At 44.5% G+C, this 18,766-nt stretch overlaps 1 long non-coding RNA gene across 1 annotated transcript; it reads left to right on the plus strand.

The window, feature by feature from the left end:
* Positions 1 to 1,190: 1,190 nt before the first annotated feature.
* Positions 1,191 to 17,631, plus strand: LOC127588061 (uncharacterized). The gene is made up of 5 exons (XR_007958961.1): positions 1,191 to 1,385; positions 2,922 to 3,043; positions 6,901 to 7,087; positions 11,187 to 11,303; positions 17,294 to 17,631. It is a non-coding gene; the product is annotated as an uncharacterized LOC127588061 (long non-coding RNA).
* The last annotated feature ends 1,135 nt before the right edge of the window (positions 17,632 to 18,766 follow it).

Consider the following 18,766-nt stretch of genomic DNA (forward strand, 5'->3'; position numbering starts at 1 on the left):
TATCAATTCAACAATAATATTAAAATACAAATCTTAACCAAAAAAATCAACGTACGCAGAAAATAAAACACGAGATGCATTATAAATCAATAGTATATTGTAAAAATACAAGTCACATAGGATATACAAAATATTAGGACTCAAGAAAAATACAAAAAATATTTTAAAATTCGCATACAAATTAATCGCATTAAAATATATATTTTAAAAACTGAAATTAAAAAAAATGCATGATAAACAATAGCTGAATTAAATCTAATTTTTGAATAAATGTTTTTGAAATCAAAATTTGAATATTTAAAAAATGATTACTCAAAAAATATTTTGGGTTTTTTCTTAAAAAACGAACAATAAACAACACATCTGTCACTCTGTGCCATTATTTTGACGCTGCATGTATGAAAAAGGTGAATAAATTAAAATTGTAAATTTTTATCAGAAACGGATCATTTAAATATGTTTCTGATACAGTTTTTCCTACAAACATTTCCACATGCATGCTTCTTGAATTGTCCGCGTGAATGTTTCACTTTTTCAGATTTTGGGGGATTCGTCCGGCGAGCTGCATCCCCGTGGCTGTCAGCCTGAAGAAGTCCATGCGGCCTCCAGAAAGCAAACCTGACAGTGTTGATTAAGACGTCCACTACGCAGGCATGAAATATAAACCTCCACCCCCAAAACCATCTCGGCGTCTTTCCCCGAATCGTTTCTCTCATTCTTTTATTCTCCATCCCGTTGCGTCACTTTATTTTTTTTTTTGCCGAAAAACACAAACGCCTTCTCTTGATCTTGTTGGATTTGGTATCAGACCGCGGAGGTGCCGAAAGGGCGAGTGCAGGCCCCCCGCCGCCACACCAAAGGAGACCCCGCCCCCACAACCCGACCAGTTTCCCCGACATCGCCAAGGGAAACGACCTACATAGGCCGAGAGCAGCCATCTTGGCCGTGTTATGAATTCCCGGCATAATTGTTTGTGTCGTCGCGTCGACGTTTCTATAGACGGCGCTTCCCCCCCTCTTCGGAGTGCTTGCCTTCAACTTTAACATCTCCAAACAAACAAAACATCGGGCCCGTGAGTCAAAGTGTGTTTCGCCAGCGCTACAGTACGGCACGCTAGGCTAATTCAATTCAACGCCTTTAATTAGACACGGCGGCGGCTAGCTCGGCATTCTGGGAACAAGCGGCGGCACGTCATGGCGGCGGTCACGTCATGGCGGCGGTGTCCCTTTTAGAAGTTAAAATAAAACTATGTCAAGTTTCCGTCTAAACGCTGCCGCCGTATTACTTAAGACGGGCGAGTCGGGTTGGAGGAGTCTAGCGTTGGCGCCGTTTTGACAGTCGCGGGCGAGTCAACCACCCACGAAAGAAGGGGCTCATCCAGAAACGTAAAGCCATGGTGTTCCGCGCAAACTGAAAATGTTTGCAGACTCAAAATGTTTTTTCGGGAGTTAGCGGGTCTTTTCCTACTTCATGTGCGTTAACGTTTTGATTTAAAAGTAATGAATGGACGAATGATACAATCTGCGCTAGTTGGTTCACGACAGTATTTCGGCAAAGATGAAAAAAAATCTTTAGTTTTTGTTCCAAAACTTAACACGATCCACTGCAACGATATGTAGAAATCGGTAATCGTACTTGTGTAGCTTCATCGAGGGGGCAAAAATGGCAAAAGGATCAAAGTTAGCAGACTACTTCCTGGTCTGAAGACAATCTGTGGATGGTGCATTTCGTTTTTTGGGTGTACTGTTCCATTTTGGGCGGCCGGTAGTCCAGTGGTTAGCACGTCGGCTTCGCAGTGCAGAGGTACCGGTTGATTCCAGCTCCGGCCTCCCTGTGTGGAGTTTGCATGTTCTCCCCGGGCCTGCGTGGGTTTTCTCCGGGTGCTCCTGTTTTCTCCCACATTCCAAAAACTTGCGTGGCAGGCTGATTGAACACTCTAAATTGTCCCTAGGTGTGAGTGTGAGTGCGAATGGTTGTTTGTTTCTGTGTGCCCTGCGATTGGCTGGCAACCGATTCAGGGTGTCCCCCGCCTACTGCCCGAAGACAGCTGGGATGGGCTCCAGCACCCCCCGCGACCCTAGTGAGGATCAAGCGGTTTGGAAGATGAATGAATGAATGTTCCATTTTGCGCCATTGGCAAAAACCTGAGAAATATAACCTTGAACAACTTCAAAATGCATAAATTTCAGTTGGAAAACATTGACGGTCTTTTTTTGGGGGGTTGGGCAGTGTCTCTAATGGTCTTTTTGCTGACATTATCATGTCGTAAATGTTGCAAGCTAACTTCGTTAAGTTGTTAGCTAACCAGCTTATTGGCCAAGTCATTTTTGAGCGTATCCCATATTCAGGGTGGGGGGGCAAACAAGGAAAGTCCAGTTGCCTTGATTTAACCATTTTTGGATCACATAGACCGTTTTTTAAAGCGATTTTTGTCTTGAGATTGTGACAATAATTTGAAAATGTCATCTGCAATCACGCTTTAAGGCTAAGAATTTAGCATTGATTGTACATAAATTATCTTCCATGGTTACATCATTGCTGTCCAATAAAAAGCATCTCCAAAGTTTGTCAGATGTAATCCAGAACATTTGATTTTAAAAAAAAATTAAAATAAAAAACATCAACAACAACTAAGCCCCGAATCTGGGCATGCATATATGTCTTCTCTTGGACAGCGACGTGATTGACTGCTCTCAAGAGAAACTTGGCGCTTTTTGAACTGCTGCTGATCTGCCAGCTTTAGCGCACCGTTTACTTTTACGGTGGCCATTCCACTCCGCGTTAGCTCTCACCTCACCCCCCCTCCCGGCCCGAGTGACTCTGGCTATCCCCGATCATCTCTTCTTAGGCGTATATTTGTATGGCTATGTACATATTTCATACGGCAGGCCCTTGATACGGACATTTCTCTGATCCTGCAGGACTCGCCCTCTGTAATTCTGCCCGTCCGCAGCCAATAAAGATAAGAGGCCGACGTCTGGAATGCCGCGGGAAGGTGACACTGAGGAGATGGAGAAAAGGAAAAGACACATCGTGACACTCTGTAAGCAACTTCTCGGCTTTTTGTTTTTTTCCTTTATTTATGGTTATTAGCAGGAATTTTATGGCCGTGTCTCTTTCTGCCCTACTTATTTTCAAATATACACCTGGGGTCAGCATCTCATAAATTTTACTTGAATTCAATTCATGTGTTATTTGTGGTGGTGGTGGGGAGTGTGCTTTAATTTTCTTATTTATGTGGCCAATTAGTGCAGGTTGAGCAGTGAAGTAGTGTGCAGCATTTTGCCTCAAAAATCAGTTACATTTTTTGGGGAGTTCACTTCCATTAAAAAAAAAAAAAATACATGATAAATCTAGAAAATTAATTTGTTGGGTTGGATAGGAATGGGGAAAATGTTTTCTGACATTCCACCAATTAAAATGTCAAAGTGGATTACTTATACATTGCGTGTATGTCAGTTTAGTAAAAACTTTTAAGCTACAGAATCTTCTCAAGTCCACCATACAAAAATACCAAAGTACACACAATCAACAGGAAAAAAAAAAGAAAAAGAACCTGAAAATGATTCAGCAAATGTTTTTCACTCCATAACAACTTTTCTTTTTTTCACTTGAAATTAAATAACTCAAGTTTTAACATCCATCAGTTGTTTTTTTTAAAGTTATACTTAAATCCCCATAGTAAAAATATGGAATCATTTAGCTATAAAAAAAAAATCAGACAAAAATCAGTTCAGCACCTCCATGTATTTCATATTTACCAACCTTTTGCTCATGTACACCTCAATACTCTGCAGTCCGCTATTTTCTGCTCCTAAGCAAAATGATTATCGCTACGACACAATTGAATGCTTTTTAAGCTAAGAGGATAAGAAAACCTTTATTTGTCTCCCAATGGACAAATTCCCAATTTACAACAGCAACATTATGAAAGGGAGAAAATAGAAGACAAAAGTATAATTAAATATAAATAGGAAGGCGGCATCAAGAACGAAATTAAAAAAAAAAAGTCAGGCAAACGCGTGGAATGTTTGAAATGCAGCAAACGTGGCCATATAGATATGTGTCGTTTCTGCTTTTTTGAGCACGTCCTGCTCTTGAGCGTCATGCGTGCCCGCGGTCCGGCGGACCACCGGGCAGGCGGGCCGGCCGAGGCTCTAATGATTTCACAGCCGTCGGGCTTTAACAGGGGGTGGCTGCTCTGTGTCAGACGAGCCCGTGAGGATTGCAGCCGGGCTGACAGTCAAAACACCGGCGTAAAGGCTTGACCCCGAGCAAACCTCCCGCTGGAGACGCATCAGGGACCCGCTGTCTCTAAAAGCATTTTTGCCACACACCGCAGGAGCGCCACTCGCAAACACTCACAAATATTGCTTTTAAGGCAGGCCAGGGCGAAAGGCCCACTTGAAATTGCTTCGTCGCCTGTCTGAGGGCTTTCCCATTCTCAAAATCTGCGAACTTTGGCGGGCATGTCTGCCACGGAATCTTTTGGGGAGAATTCCGCCTCTAAAGTTGGTTTCGCTTTGCACCATGGAATTTGGTAGACACGTCTACTGTGAACAGACCCACAAAAAAGTCTCAAGAATCCATTATTGTCGCAAATCTGCAGGACGGCTCCCATTTGTGAGCCATTTTGGCCATTTCTAGGTCACTCGCGCCCTGGGATCTAGTTTTTTAAAATTCAGTCCCCAAAGCTGTTTTTTGTAGACCAATATGACATTTGTTAGACATGTCCATCCTGAGCCGACCCACAAAAAAAGACTCAAAAAGCCAATAAATGAGGGTGAAAAAATTGCAAAGAATTCCTCCTTGTTCTTCCTCCAGAGAAGAACTCCTCGCAATGCTCCATTGGGGTTTTGAGGTTCAGTTTACTTCCAAGATTCATTTCACTTCAAATTATTTCAGGTGCAGGGATTTACTTTTATAGTTGGCTCGGGTTATATTTACTTTACTTTTGTCTCCACTCAGTTGTAAGCAAAAAAAGAAAAAGTCAAAGTATTCTTGGAATTTACCATGACGTCATCATCTGACGTCTTTTAATCTACTGTCAGCGTAGCCGTAAAGATTTGTTCTTCTCGGCTACAAATACGATGTTACTTTTTGGCAAGCGAGAAGTTGTTGAAATCTTCCGGGGGCTTTACTTCTCATTCTTCTTGCGTTCAGCGCTACGGCGAGATAACCCAAATAGGTCGTTGACCGCGTAAAAGTCGGATGTCGCTTTTCCTAAAGGCCATTTATCCAATCAGGAAGAAATGCAGCAACACTCTGGAGGTCATTTGTGCTTCGGACAAAGATAATGGCCCCCTAATGGCGGCGGCGGCTAGTTAAAGTGGGGTCCCGCTTGTTCATTCATGCACTGCACACGTCGCCGGCCAGACTCATTAAAGCCCACGAATGGGTCACAGATGTGCCACTGGGCCATTAGTGTTACCTGGAAGGTCATTTGCATTTCTTTATTTATTTCTCTATTTGGTTTTCATTTGGCTACTCATTTGAATTTGTCAGGTCTGCACAATCAATGTTCTCAAACTTACATTATAGTAGACCCCCCCCCCCTCACTTTCACTTTCAAAAAAAATGTCTTTGCAGAATATTTCATCAGAAAAAGGAACCTGGAATCAAAAGAACCCAAAGTCGTTTTCAAATTGCCATTTTGTTAACGTGTCCTGACTGCTTCCCCGCTTTGCGCGGTCCCAGCCTCGGCAAAAACTCGGCCCTATCTCTCGCCGTCTAAAAATAGCCTCGCAGCTGCGGTGATAGCGTCGGTTCGGCCCCCCCACCGGAATGCCGCGACAGGCTCTGCGACTCCGATTGGATGCTTATCAGGACCAAGGCCGCCTCTGATTGGATGCTTACCGGGGGGGGGGGGGGGGCACGGTTGGCACGATGACCTTTGCGGTGTCAGCTGAAAGACGCCGTCGCCGGTGTGCCAGCGTGTTGATTTTCGCACCTTTGCTGTTTTTAACTTGCGGAAAGATGTGAAAAAGGACGTCCATCCAAAAGTGTCCTTGTGATTTCGCATAGCGAGAGGAGTCACTGTCCTTTGAAAAGCCCTTATCGCCAAATAGATTGAGTTTTGGGGGTTGGGCCAAGAAGGATTTTTTTGGGATCAAACTAAGCAATGCAAAAAGTGATGATATGCAAGTCAAACTTGGTGGTGTCAAGTGAAAATGTCATCTCTGCACCCCCTACCCCCACCTGTAGACAACAATTATTTTAGTTTTCATTATTTTAATTATTCTTAAAAACGTACCTATTTTTTTTGGGTGGGGGTGTGTTGACGTTTAAAGAAAACGTTGTTTTAGACATTTTAAAAAGCTGACAAATTTTCCAGTGTCGCTGTGTTTTGGTGGTTTTCTCTGAAATCCACCACATTTTTTTGCTTGTCTACTAATCGCCAAAAAAATCAAGTAAGTCGTTATTTGAGTGAAAGGTAGACATTATAAATAGGTGGCCTACATGCTGTTGAATTCACAGACGCGTCTCCAAATTTTTGTCAGTCTTGTTTTTCTCCAAACTACAACAAACCAATTTTCCCTTCTAAAACTTTTTCATCTCATGTTTTTCCATATTAACATCGGCCATAGTAAATCACAGCATTTTATCTTCCTGAACTACTTTGTTTATTCCCCCCCACCCTCCAAAAAAAGGTGGGGGGTGGGGTGGGAGGCCTTGGCGAGTGAAAGTCGATGCACTTTTCCCGAGCAGATGTAATCGTAGCGTGGGAAGCAACGTAGCGCTGATAAGGTTGTGTATAAATTAGCGTGGATTTTTAGGTTAAAATACTTGTAAAGATAAGAGTGACTTCTTGAAATTACACCTGAGATGGGGCCCGCCGGCGTTTGGCCGGTCCGCCGCCGTCCACATAAATCTGAGCGTGAGTGCTTTGTGGCTGCCCAGGTCACCCATTCATGTGGGAAAGGAGAGATGAGAGACCGGGGGTCAATCTGGGCTAAGCCCCGCTGGTGCCAGCGGACTCCCCGGGACCCCAAGCGCCCCCGCCGTCTCCCGAAAAGCCTCCCCCCAGTCTCCGCCTGACAGCGATGACATCATCAAACGGCATCCACGAGGATGACTCCGCGTTCGGGTACGTTTTCCCATCTGGCCGGGAAACGGATCGACTGCTCTGGAGTGCTTGCGAAGCGGCGCCGCTAAAAGAAAGCGGGTGGGAGAACGCCGCCCAAGCGCACATCACCAGCAACTGGACGTGGCGACCGTACCCTCGGAAAAAGCCGAATTGCCTCAGGTGTACATATAACACACATATAACATATAACACACATATAACACATATAACACACATATAACACACATATTACACTATGTGTGTTATATGTAACATATAACACCTCCAGGGTTATTCTGTCCCACAAAATTGCGTTGTTTTGTGGATTCTTCATTCAAGCCAACTTTTCCCCCCTCTTTTAAACCCAACTGCTGTTCGAGTGTGCTATGCACTCTATGGCAGGTGTAAAAGGCGACCTTACAAGCGTGATCAATACTATCAGATTTGAATGTGATCAACAGGCAGCAGTACCGCACTGTAAAAAAAAAAACTTGGGTCCAGAATAACCCAATGTTGGGTCCAACAGAGGTTGACCGACTACTTGAGTCAGATTGAGCCAATTTTCAGTTTCTGTACAAAATGATGTGATTTCTTTTAGGGCGATATTTTATTTATTGATTTATTAATTTGGCATTGCTTAGTGCAAAACAACCCAGAACATTCAAAACCTTGGATCCGGCCATTTTTGACGCAAATTCGGTTGTTTTTGACCCAACTATTTTTTTAGAGCGCATCAATCCGTGCGCCATGTCCTCTTGGGATGGAGTTGACCAAAAAAAAAAAAAAAAAAAAAAGCATGTGCGCGAAGGCTTCCGGGAGCCGATCGGAGGCGCGATGCCGCTACCCCGCGCACCATTTTTTCATTCCGCCGGCTTTTGCGTGTCGACTCCGCTGGGCCGTTTGTCCACTGAGGAAAAACAGACGCCTCCTGTGTTGCTGCCTTTCTTCCTCCTCCTCCTCCTCTTACCCCCACCCCTTCCCCTTTTTGCCCCTTGGGCTTTTTTTTTTTTTTAATGGCAGGCCTTCTGTAACACATGATGACCTCAGTGGTGCATTAGATGCATGGTCAAGAATCCAAGCGACTTTTCGCCATCCGATTTTCACACGATTCGGATTTATTCCCCGCCGTTGAGCCCGTCATCCGAACACATAATGCTGCCTAGCGTCGGCTCGATGCAGCGGGGCAAGTGGTGATTTGGCCGTTTTGGCACACGAGGGAGTCGCGCTTCCTGTCGCCTTCACTCTCATGAATTAAAAGCCAGCTCCCAATAAGCGGAGGTTGGCATTCCACGGAAGGACTCGGACGCATTCCTTGCGGCCGTGATGCGCAGGTGAACGACGTCAGCGGGGAGGAGCGACGGGGGGTGGGGCGTAGGGGGGGGGGTGTCGTTCATCATCCGCAAACTTCACACAAAATGACGTTAATATGGAAGATATGGACAAGCGTTTAAATTTGTCGCTCTATGAAAGCATGCAATCCAAATATCTTTCCATTTTTATATATCCAGTTTACATATATATACTGTATACAGTATATGCAGTATATACGTATATGTATCTACAGTATAAATATATATATATATATATGTATGTATGTATATACCTGTATGTAAAACTGTGTTTTGTATGATTTTGTTGACAAGTCGACCATGTCAATTGTCAGTTGAGCTGGACCAAACAAATTCTCTGATGGCGTATCTTCGTTTTCTTGCCGACATAAGAAAAACGTCCAAAACGAGCGGTCCCCTTTTTCCAAAATGTCTTCTGCCTAAATTTAAATTGTTCTCCCATTGCGGCGAGCGGCGTCGAACAGTGACACGAACATTTTGGGAGCCTTTAAACGATTAAAAGGAGATTATGGGCTCGCGCGGAACATTGTCCGTCTTGATCTGATTATCAGTGCGATTATGACACGCAGCATCCGTATGACATCATGGCGGGGGCTTCGTTTGATACATCGTTTGGCGCTCTTGCTTTGTTCAAATCAAAAACCCATCGGCCAAATTTGAGCGGCAAGAGCGTGTGGGCTGGCTCCCTGCGTCCGCTTCATCCCGCGGGTATCGCAGCCAACTGTCTGCTTTCATCCACAATCGGCCATTTGCGTTTTTGTGTGTGTGTGTGTGTGTGTGCGCGCTTTTGTGGACGTTTGAGCGATGGCCTGCTTTCATGCGAGCCGCAAAGTCTCGCTTGAGGAGACAAACAAGATAAATGGACCTTCGGCGCACAAACCACATCCTTTGCTCCACACAAAAGTTGCCTTTCAAGTCACATTTGCCAAGACGTCAAAAGCATGCAGACTTATTTCAGCATCGATACGAATGTATCTTTTTTTTTTTGTTTTAAACAATAAATAAAAATATTCTGGATTGCGAAACGTCCCTCGATGGCGTAAGGCAACGTAAACGCGAGCCGGCGGACGTTCCTCAGCTCCCTCGCGAGGGTCGTACGTTATCCAACTAGTAATCCACTTTTTTTTTTCTCAACAGACAAGCACCCCACCCACATCATGTGAGCTACCCCCCCCCCCCTCCCCCAAAACAACCTAGGCCCGTCGAGCGCCTTGTTTTTGTTTTACGGCATAATCCGTCTTGTCCGTCTTTGCTGGCGAATCCGATTTTTACGGCTTGCTTATACATTCCTGCAGCACATGGTTTACATACCGGGCCGGGATGGGGGGGGCGTCCTAAATCAGCTGGCAGCTCGGAGCAGCTGGGATAAGGTGGGGAAACTTGTCATCGGGCAGACCTCCGCGCCCCCTCCTCTCCGCCTTACCTGCGATTAATGACGGCCCCGCGCTTGTAGATCGCAACGTTCAGGTTTGACCCCAGCGATTAAATTACAACCGCGGAAATTAAATTTTGACTCCTGTCGCTATCGGGCACCGCAAGGGCGGCCGAGGTTGGGGGGCTGCTGGCTACCCCCCACAATCCACGACGACTCCTACAGGTGCCCATTCATGAAACGATCCCATTCTTGGGGGTTCATGTCAATGGGAGAATGCTGCCAATGACCCGCCGACCTTCAAAAGGAGGAGGGGGGGGGGTGAAATTTGAAACATTTTAAAGCAGCCAGCGCACCAACCATGCAAATATGCTGCCTTTAGGGTGGGGCATCGAGAAACGAGTAGAACTGGGGCTAACATTCCGGTTCTCCTGAAAATCGTTGGGCTTTTAAAGTGTCCAGCCTAAATTTTGATGCTCAACGTGAACAAAGAAGGACCAATAGGAAGTGTTGTAGTCCCCCTCACCCCGCCCCCTTGGTACCAGTTCGCCTCGGGGCAACACCTGTAAATGTAATCCTTTATGGATTTGTCAATTAGCTGCTGCCCCACCCCCCAAGCCCCACCACCCTCTTCTGGTGCCCATTCATAAAATGCTGCCATCCCAAAAGTGCCGAGGCGGGTTCTAATGAGCTGGGGGGGGGGGTGGAGTTGTCGGTGACCCCACCGGCTGGTCGGCCGGTGCTCTTCGGGGTGGGTCCGGCGGCCATTTAAAAGCGGCCTGTGTTCCAGGTGAGGGCCTGCCACACAAATCCTCTGTTACCTCCTGTGCCTTTAAAACGCTTCTTTCAGTCATGTTAACAGCTCATAAATGGCCGCCCACATCTTCAGACCCTCCAAAATGAGCGCAGGCCGTGGGCTTTTATACTGATCGCCCCTCAGGAGGTTTTGGCGGAATAACGATGGCTTTAAAAGCGATAACCTTAACTGCTGGATAACGCGCGGGCTCATTAAATACAAAGTCCATGAAATTAAATAAGCATGTCAAGAATGCCAGAGAGGCCAAAGGTGACGTATCAAAACAATTCTAAGTGATGCATTCGAGGATCTCTCAGAATAGTGAGAAAGTGAAACTTTTTTTAAAATCAATCTCGATATAAATCAGGGATGTATTGTTGAATTTTTTTAATGTTTGACAGAATCATTTCCCCAAACCAGGAAGTAGCTCTTTTTCGGGTTTAAGCTAGTCTGTTTGCATTTTCAAGCATTTTGGCCACCGCTTTCTCGCCAAGAGTGCTTTCCTCATCATTTATCAAGAGCTAGCTATTGTATATCACTTTGCCGTGTTTATGTTGCCATTCAAGTATTCCACTCCTTTTTTTTTTTCTTTTCCCCCAGCAGCTGCTGCTCGGCTGACGTCAAGAAGAAGAAAAATCGTCAAAATCCGACATCCTCCCTAGGGGGAGTCCCGGCCTGGCAAAAATAAGCTTATTTTAAGCATGCGGAAGAAGCAGCGAGGTGAGTTTGTTCTTCTTGAAACGTCTTACGAGCAAAAAGGATGTTAGCTCATTAAGGAAAGGGGGAACCATAAATCTGTCCCGCCGCCTTCACTTGCGCCCCTTCACATCTGGACGCTAGCTTCTCTTCTTCTTTCGGCGAGGGATTTATGGGCCACGTCACTATTTGCCGCTGGTACCGCCGCCTCTCGCGCTCGGGACCTCCGCCAAGGCCTTAATACCCGCCCTCCCTCCCTTAATCCGGATACTCGTGTGAACATGTGCTTGGTCTGGTTACCGCATTGTGATGTCACAATACGGTTACATTAGCGAGTGGTGGATTTGTAGTCTGCACGGGAGTGAACATGGAGTATGTGAAACACCGCAAAAAGTATTTGAGGAAAAATTGTCCGTAGGATGATCAAAAAGTAAGCTATATTCTGCAATATTTTTACCAAGTGGTCGAAATGCTTGAGCTCCACCCCTTGGTCGTGATGGCGACAAACGCCTCACTCATTATTTGCTTGAGAGGGACACTTGGAGATTTAAAAAAAAAAAAATGTGTTGAACAAATGTAGCCTTGCACATGCTAATTGATTCCCATTATTTCCAGTAGGATTGTTTTGCTTTCTGTACATCCAAGCAAATGCACACCAGATGTCAACGTCTTCATTTTATCTCCCGGTCGGACACGACATCAGCAGCGCTAAAAACCCTTTCAGAAATCCTCCTTGACAAACTGAAGTTTGTCTGGCGTCCGTGTTTTTAAGCGCGCTCTCGGCCCTCCCTTTTCCCATGGTCCGAGGTGGCCGATAGATCAGCGGAAGAGCGGCGGCGTGACCGTCATGATGTAGCGAGCCCCCGGGTCGGAATCTCCCGTGTACGTGTAGACAGGAGCGAGCGAGGCCGCGACCGAACACGCAACGCCAGACGCTTCCAATTAGCAAAGCGCAACCGTATCACGTGGCCACACCTTGGTGGCTGTGAACACTTGTTTTTTGGGGGGTGTAATGAAAAAAAAAATCCTGCTTGCTGGACATTAACCAAAAAAAAAATCTTATTCGTACCATAGTACTCTTTGTTGGACAGCACAAAGGAAAATAATTATACGGAATAAAAATATGAATATACAAAAACTGAAAACATGTTTTACTGGTCAGTGAATATATTGATCCAAGTTTAAAATTTTTTTTAAATGAACAACAAAATAAAACAACCTCACATCCGGTCGGTTATGTGTTGGATATAACGCAAATTCAAACTCATTTGAATTTAGATCATTAGGTTATGAACTTTTGATTCGCGTAGAATCTGTTATCTGGAATGACACTTGGGCTCTTTTAGCCACTTGTGGCTATCAAGCGGACTAGCTTTAAATGTTTCAGGCCTTGGCAAAGGTCTCTCATTTGTTATCTGTCTGAAATTCGATTTTTTAACGTCCAGCTGTGTCTCTTGCCAGGAGCAGTTAGCGTGGTTTAGAGCAGACGCGCGTGGCACAAAAGGAAGCTTTTCCTTTAATGTTATCACGGCGCTGCCGGCTAATGAAGATAATGCGACTACGCCGCATCACAGGGACGCTTTTATTACGTTTCAGGGGCCGTCCATCCTCATCTTGACTGATCACTCGGGATTTTTTATTTATTTATTTTTGGGGTCGGGGAAGGGGGCGAGGTGGAGTCTGGCGACAATGATGCGGTCGCATCTGTTTTGCCCAGGGCGGGCAGGCCGGCGCTCGTTAGCAACGTTAGCCTCGGCTAAGTACGCCCTTATCATACGGCTCTGGGAGGCATCAACATGAGACTAGTCACTCTGTTGTTACTATGGTAACACAGAATCACCAAATTTGAGTCCTTTTGGTTGCTGGAGTGTAAGCATTAGCACCAATGCTAGCGGTGTTAGTGTGAAAAGCGAGCACTCCCCACTCTCCATCGATCGACTTCTTGAATGGTTGATTTGGTGTTGCCGTGGTTGCAAAAAATACATTTGATTTTTTAAAAAAAATGTTAATTAAATTCATTTATTTATTTGTTGCGTAAAACGCCTGCACACAATTCTGAGCAGTGCCGTTCGCAGTGCGCTGTGCTTGTAAAAACATTGTCGCACACGAAGATGATAAATGTTTATTCCGCTACATCATGTTTTAAAACAAACACGTTTTACTAGTGCTAGCGTTGCGTTAGCATTAGTATCACTTCAGATGCTTGTAAAACTGTCGGCCCCGCGCTAAAATCCTCAATGTTTATTTGAGGACGTGAAGTTATAACAAAAATGAGTTTTACTGCCAGGCAGATGGCACAAAGTTTTCGCAGTAGCTGTAGCATGACTTCAGACAGTTTATTTAGTTTATTTTCAGTGCTTGGATTGATTTTGCATGTTTTTGTGTGGTTACCTTTTATTAGGATTTTTGTGGAATTAAATTTGCAATTTCTGTTTAATTATTTTATTATTTTTATGATTATTATTAGATTGATACTTTCATAGGATGTTATTTTTTTCAGAATTTTAATGTCTGCATTTTTTTGTGGTTTTTGAGAAGTTGCAATAGTTTTAATTCTCAATTTATTTGTCTATTTCTCTGTTATTTAATTTTAGGGATGTTAATTATTTCAATAGTGTGGTATATATATTTTTTGCTTTCATTGTACTATTTTTGCTGGATTGTCTTGAAGAATTTCCATTCATTTTTTTAATGGAGCATGAGTTTGGTTTTAATGATTGTTTTTGTATTTAAATTATTTTGATATCAATTATTTCTGTGGTGGAAATCTTACTTACACTTGGAATATTTTGTTTGAATGATATTCATTGACCATTTTGGTTGTTGTTTTTTTTTTTAAATGGCCTCATTAGACGCTGCATTGTCATTTAAAGCTTCATAAATAACCCCGCTGTGAGGAGTGAAAGTGTGTCGTGTCTTTAACGCTCGTCGGAGCGTGTGAGGCAACTCCCAAACATCAGACCATAAACTTTTTTTCCCTTGTTTTTATCTCATACATTCCGACTCTCTGGCTTGTTTATTTGAAAGTGTTGTAAAAAAAAAAAAAAAAAAAAAAAAAAAGTTCTAACCTGGTCTGGAGCGCTAACCCCCTTGCAAGCCCAAATCTAAATGGGGGTCTTTGATGTGTCTGTTGTTATTGTTTGTATCAGTGCTTATCACCACCCCCTTCCCCAACCCAGAACCCCCTTAAACGCACACCCCAATCGCATCCGTGCGTCATTACACCATTCCTCAGTTTGGCCGTACCAATTTTCTCCCCACTTTCCCCCACATCCTCTCCTCCGTCCATCCATCCATCCGTCTGTCTGTCTGTCCATTCATCCAGAGTGCCCCCTTGCCTTAACCCCCCCACCCCAACCACAACGATGACCCCCCCCCCCCCCAACCCTGTGATAAGGATGATGGATGGAGCAGAACTGTGGCTCCAGCCAAGAAGCCCGGCAGCTTCCTCGAAACTGAGAGATACTGAAAGAGGGATGGGGCGTATTGGGCTGTGGAAATGCCAATTTATTTGGGTGTGGTGGATGGGGGAGGGTTACCACCGCGAAATTAAATAAATTAAATAAAAGTGGGTGAAGAACTACAAAGATTACACTTTTTCCGGACCCCCAACAAAAAATCTCTTCAGATTTCGCTTTGAAAAGATGTCATTGCGTCCAATTATGTTAGATGATGCCCAGTTTGAACTTGCTTAAATACTGTCTTGAAAGGAAAAAAAAAACCCTACACTCAAATAATCATTTTATTAAAATGCACTGTGCATGAGGTGAATAAAAAAAACAGGGGACCTGCTGTATGTTTGAAAACAAAGACTTTGAAAAAATGAAATGCAAATGTAGCGTACTGAAAAGTTAAATACAACTGAACTGTGCTGAACAAATGTGAATTTGAAAAAGTTCAATATCGCTCATTCCGTGATTATTTTGCAAGCCACAAGAGGGCGACTGCATCACACAATTTCAGGGTGGTTTATCTGCTCTCTCCAAATTGGGATTATTTCATTTTTGCAAAGGACACTTCCCGTCTTGATTTTTATTTTGTCTCATCTGGTTTGTGTCAACTTTCAGCGGACGGAACGTGGACACAAAATTCCTTAATGATTTGTTTGCCTTCTAGATAGACAAGTGGAGGAATTTTTTGATGGCTAATTTTGTTCAGTTTGGACATTTTGTTTTGGTTATGAAAGGGAGAAGATAGCATTTCCCACGCGCGCATGCACTTCCGCTATTTTGAACATGGTGGACCGACTAATGAGAATTTTGATAAGATAACCATGTGGCATTTTATTTTCATGCGATTTGTTTTCATTGCTTTGTGGTTGGTTAACAAAAAAAAAATCCTCCCCCACGTCGGACGTAGTTGTTGTTAGCACAACTCATAATCAAAGATCCACACAACTGACCGACTTATAAAAGCTACTTGAACAGCTGAACTTTATTTGGGGTTAATCGGAGGCATTGCAGATGGCGGCAGTTGTGTGCCGACTCTCATTCAACATGACGTGGAACACATCCCCAAATAGATGTGAGGTGGTGTGCACACTTTTGCATGTGTGTGTATCTGTTGGATTTTACTTTCACGAAGGTGCGCGTCGGTGCGATGATTGAGGCGTGTTTACGGCAGGCGGCTTAAACATTTACTTTTGCATGCCGAAGGTGAAAAACGTGACAACTCTGGACGACTTAACGCCGGCCAGTGCACGGGGGCCGACATTTATGAGGAACGGGCGGCACGTGACCATGACGCCCGGACACAAAAAATGCGTCGGCTCGGGAAAATGCATGCACACTGACATGGGATCAGTTTTATGCCAGGAAAAATCAATCAACGCACGTGTCCTTCCCTGCATCGACTTCCACTTGTTAGGATCTTGTTTGTCCAAGGGTGTACCATTTTTTCACCCTGCATAACAACAAATCTTAACTTCATTTCGAATTTTGTCATTGTCTGCCCTGGGGCATCTCAGAGGTAAAGAGTCGTGGACCTAGAGTGGCACCTTGTAGGACACCATCCCCAACGATGCACGGGTCCATCCTGTTTTGTACAGCCGCCATCCACCATGACCGGTTTTGTTTTTCACTTGTCTTGACACTTTTTTTCGTGAACCGAGCGAAAGAATTTGTGGCGATCACGTCATCACGTTACTTCCTGCAAAACTTAGCAAACGCCATGTGACATTGCAGAGAGACAATTAGAATTAAGTGTTTGTACAAGTGCCAGATGAGTCATTTCCAGCCTTATTGGTGCAAGTGAGGCCATTCCCCTCCAATAATGTGTGTGCACGTGTGTGTGTGTGGGTGTGTATGTGTGTGTGTCTGCTTGTGTGTGTGCGTGTGCGTGCTTGAAGAGTGACAGACATGACAGCCTGGCTTAGGCTTATCTCATTGCAGGGCTGACATTAACAATCAAGAAGGTTGTGTGTGTGGGTGTGTGTGTAGATCCTGTATTTGACCCTTTACAGTTAACTTTTATAAATACTCATATACATACTTTGGCTGCGTATATTCATCAAGTGCAAAGCTCAATTCTTGCTCTGACCTTTCTGTGTGCAGTTTGCATGTTCTCCTGATGCCTGTGTGGGTTTTCTCCGGGTACTCCTCCCACATTCCAAAAACCATGCATGGCAGGTTAATGGAACACTCCTTAATCCAGCTGACATCGGGCAATAGGCGGGGTACACTCTGAACCGGTTGCCAGCCAATCGCAGGGCACACACAGACGAATAACCATCCGCGCTCACAATCGCACTGAGGGACAATTTCGAGACTTCCATTAACTTGCTATGCATGTTTTTTGGAATGTCGGAGGAAAGCAGAGTACCCGGAGAAAACCCACGCAGGCACCGGGAGAACATATAAACTCCACACAGGAAAACCGAAGCCGGGATCAAAGCCTGCAACTCTACATCCTGAGGCGGACGTGCTAACCAAGTCTATCACCGTGACGCCCACATACAGTATATGAATTAATTTCCCCAAAGAGGTTAAAGCAATCTTTTTTTTTCCCCACTTTAGGATGACAAGGCAAGTCCAAGTGGATGTGGGAAAAGTGGATGGAGACTTTGAGGAGGTGACCGGCGATGAGCACATGACAGGAGGAGCAGACGAGACAAGAAAAGTCCAAAAAAGAAAAGTCACGGGGAGAAAAAAAAAACAATGAGAGGCGACGAGAGTGATGAGGTGAGGTTGAGCCCGAGCGAAACTTCAACAGCGTTCGTAACGTCACAACCACTATGCCATCGTTTTCACATTCACGTTGGGATCTCACAAGAGATGCTGGTTCTCCCCCATCCTTTTTTTTCCCTAATTTTTTTTAGAGAGTAAGTGATCTTAGCTCACAACAGAACATCTCACACACGCGCCAAACTTGGAGATGATTTTATTTTATTTATATTTGCCACTGAAGTGTTAAAATGAGGAAGCCTGCCACAGATCGGAGAGACACTTCTTGCTGTTTATTTCATTTGCTCTTCACGTCCAACATGAACGATTCTTCCTTCTCGTGCGCCGGCGCTCCCGTCTGTCGTCGCAACAATACAGATACTTCATGAATTTGTCTCGAAAAGCTCCTCAACCTGGATTCTTTTGGTTCTTGACAAGAATTTTTTCTCATGGCGTCATCAAGTTCGAACGCCGTTCTTTTGGGATGAGTTGATAAAGAGCAACTTTGAGCGTTTCCGTCAGAAATCCCCAAAACGACTCGACTCGTTCAGTGCCAGATATTTTCATTCCCTTTTTTGCCCTGCCATGTGAAAAAATAAACCAATTAGAAATATACGAAGATTTACCTGGGATTAAATACCTGGATTATTTTAAAAAAAAAAAAAAACGTCTTTGGCATTGAATGCGTTCATGATGAGCTCATCCCGAAAAACTCTTTGGTGACTCAATGTGCATTTTGTATGGCAGTGCTTGGTATGTCGTGCAAGGCGGGGAGGGGCAACCCCCCTTTGACGGCCATTAGGGTCCCCCCGCCGAGCGAGGGGGAGATAAGGAGGGAATTGAAAAAGTGGAGGAAAGAAGAGAAAGAGCCTTCTCCTTCGCTATCTATCTTCTTTTCTTCCCCCCTCGTCTCTTTGAGCTTGATTAGCCTGCGAGCTTTAAGAGGCTCGTTATCAAGCTCGGAGGCCAGGCAACTTCTTCTTCTTCTTCTTCTTCTGACTGTTGACACACATGCACACACACAAGCCCTGCGCGTGTGTGTGTGTGTGTCTCCTTGACTGATATGGAGTCACAATGCGGTCAAGCAATCGTTCGCGTCGGCGGACCTGAGGGACTCCAACATGTCTGCCGGCCGCTTTGCGTCCGTTCTCATTTTAATTTTTTTTCTCTCATGTCAAGCGACCGGTCACTCTGTTCACGTAAAATATAAAATCGGCATTTTTAGGAACCCGAGTAAGATTGTTCAAGTAGGAGACAAAAAGTTGAATTTTCGCTGTTAGCACTAATGCTTCATGAAAATGAAAAACAATGACAATTGCTCAAGAT

Source organism: Hippocampus zosterae, chromosome 16, assembly GCF_025434085.1.
Source record: "Hippocampus zosterae strain Florida chromosome 16, ASM2543408v3, whole genome shotgun sequence".
Lineage (NCBI taxonomy): Eukaryota > Metazoa > Chordata > Actinopteri > Syngnathiformes > Syngnathidae > Hippocampus > Hippocampus zosterae.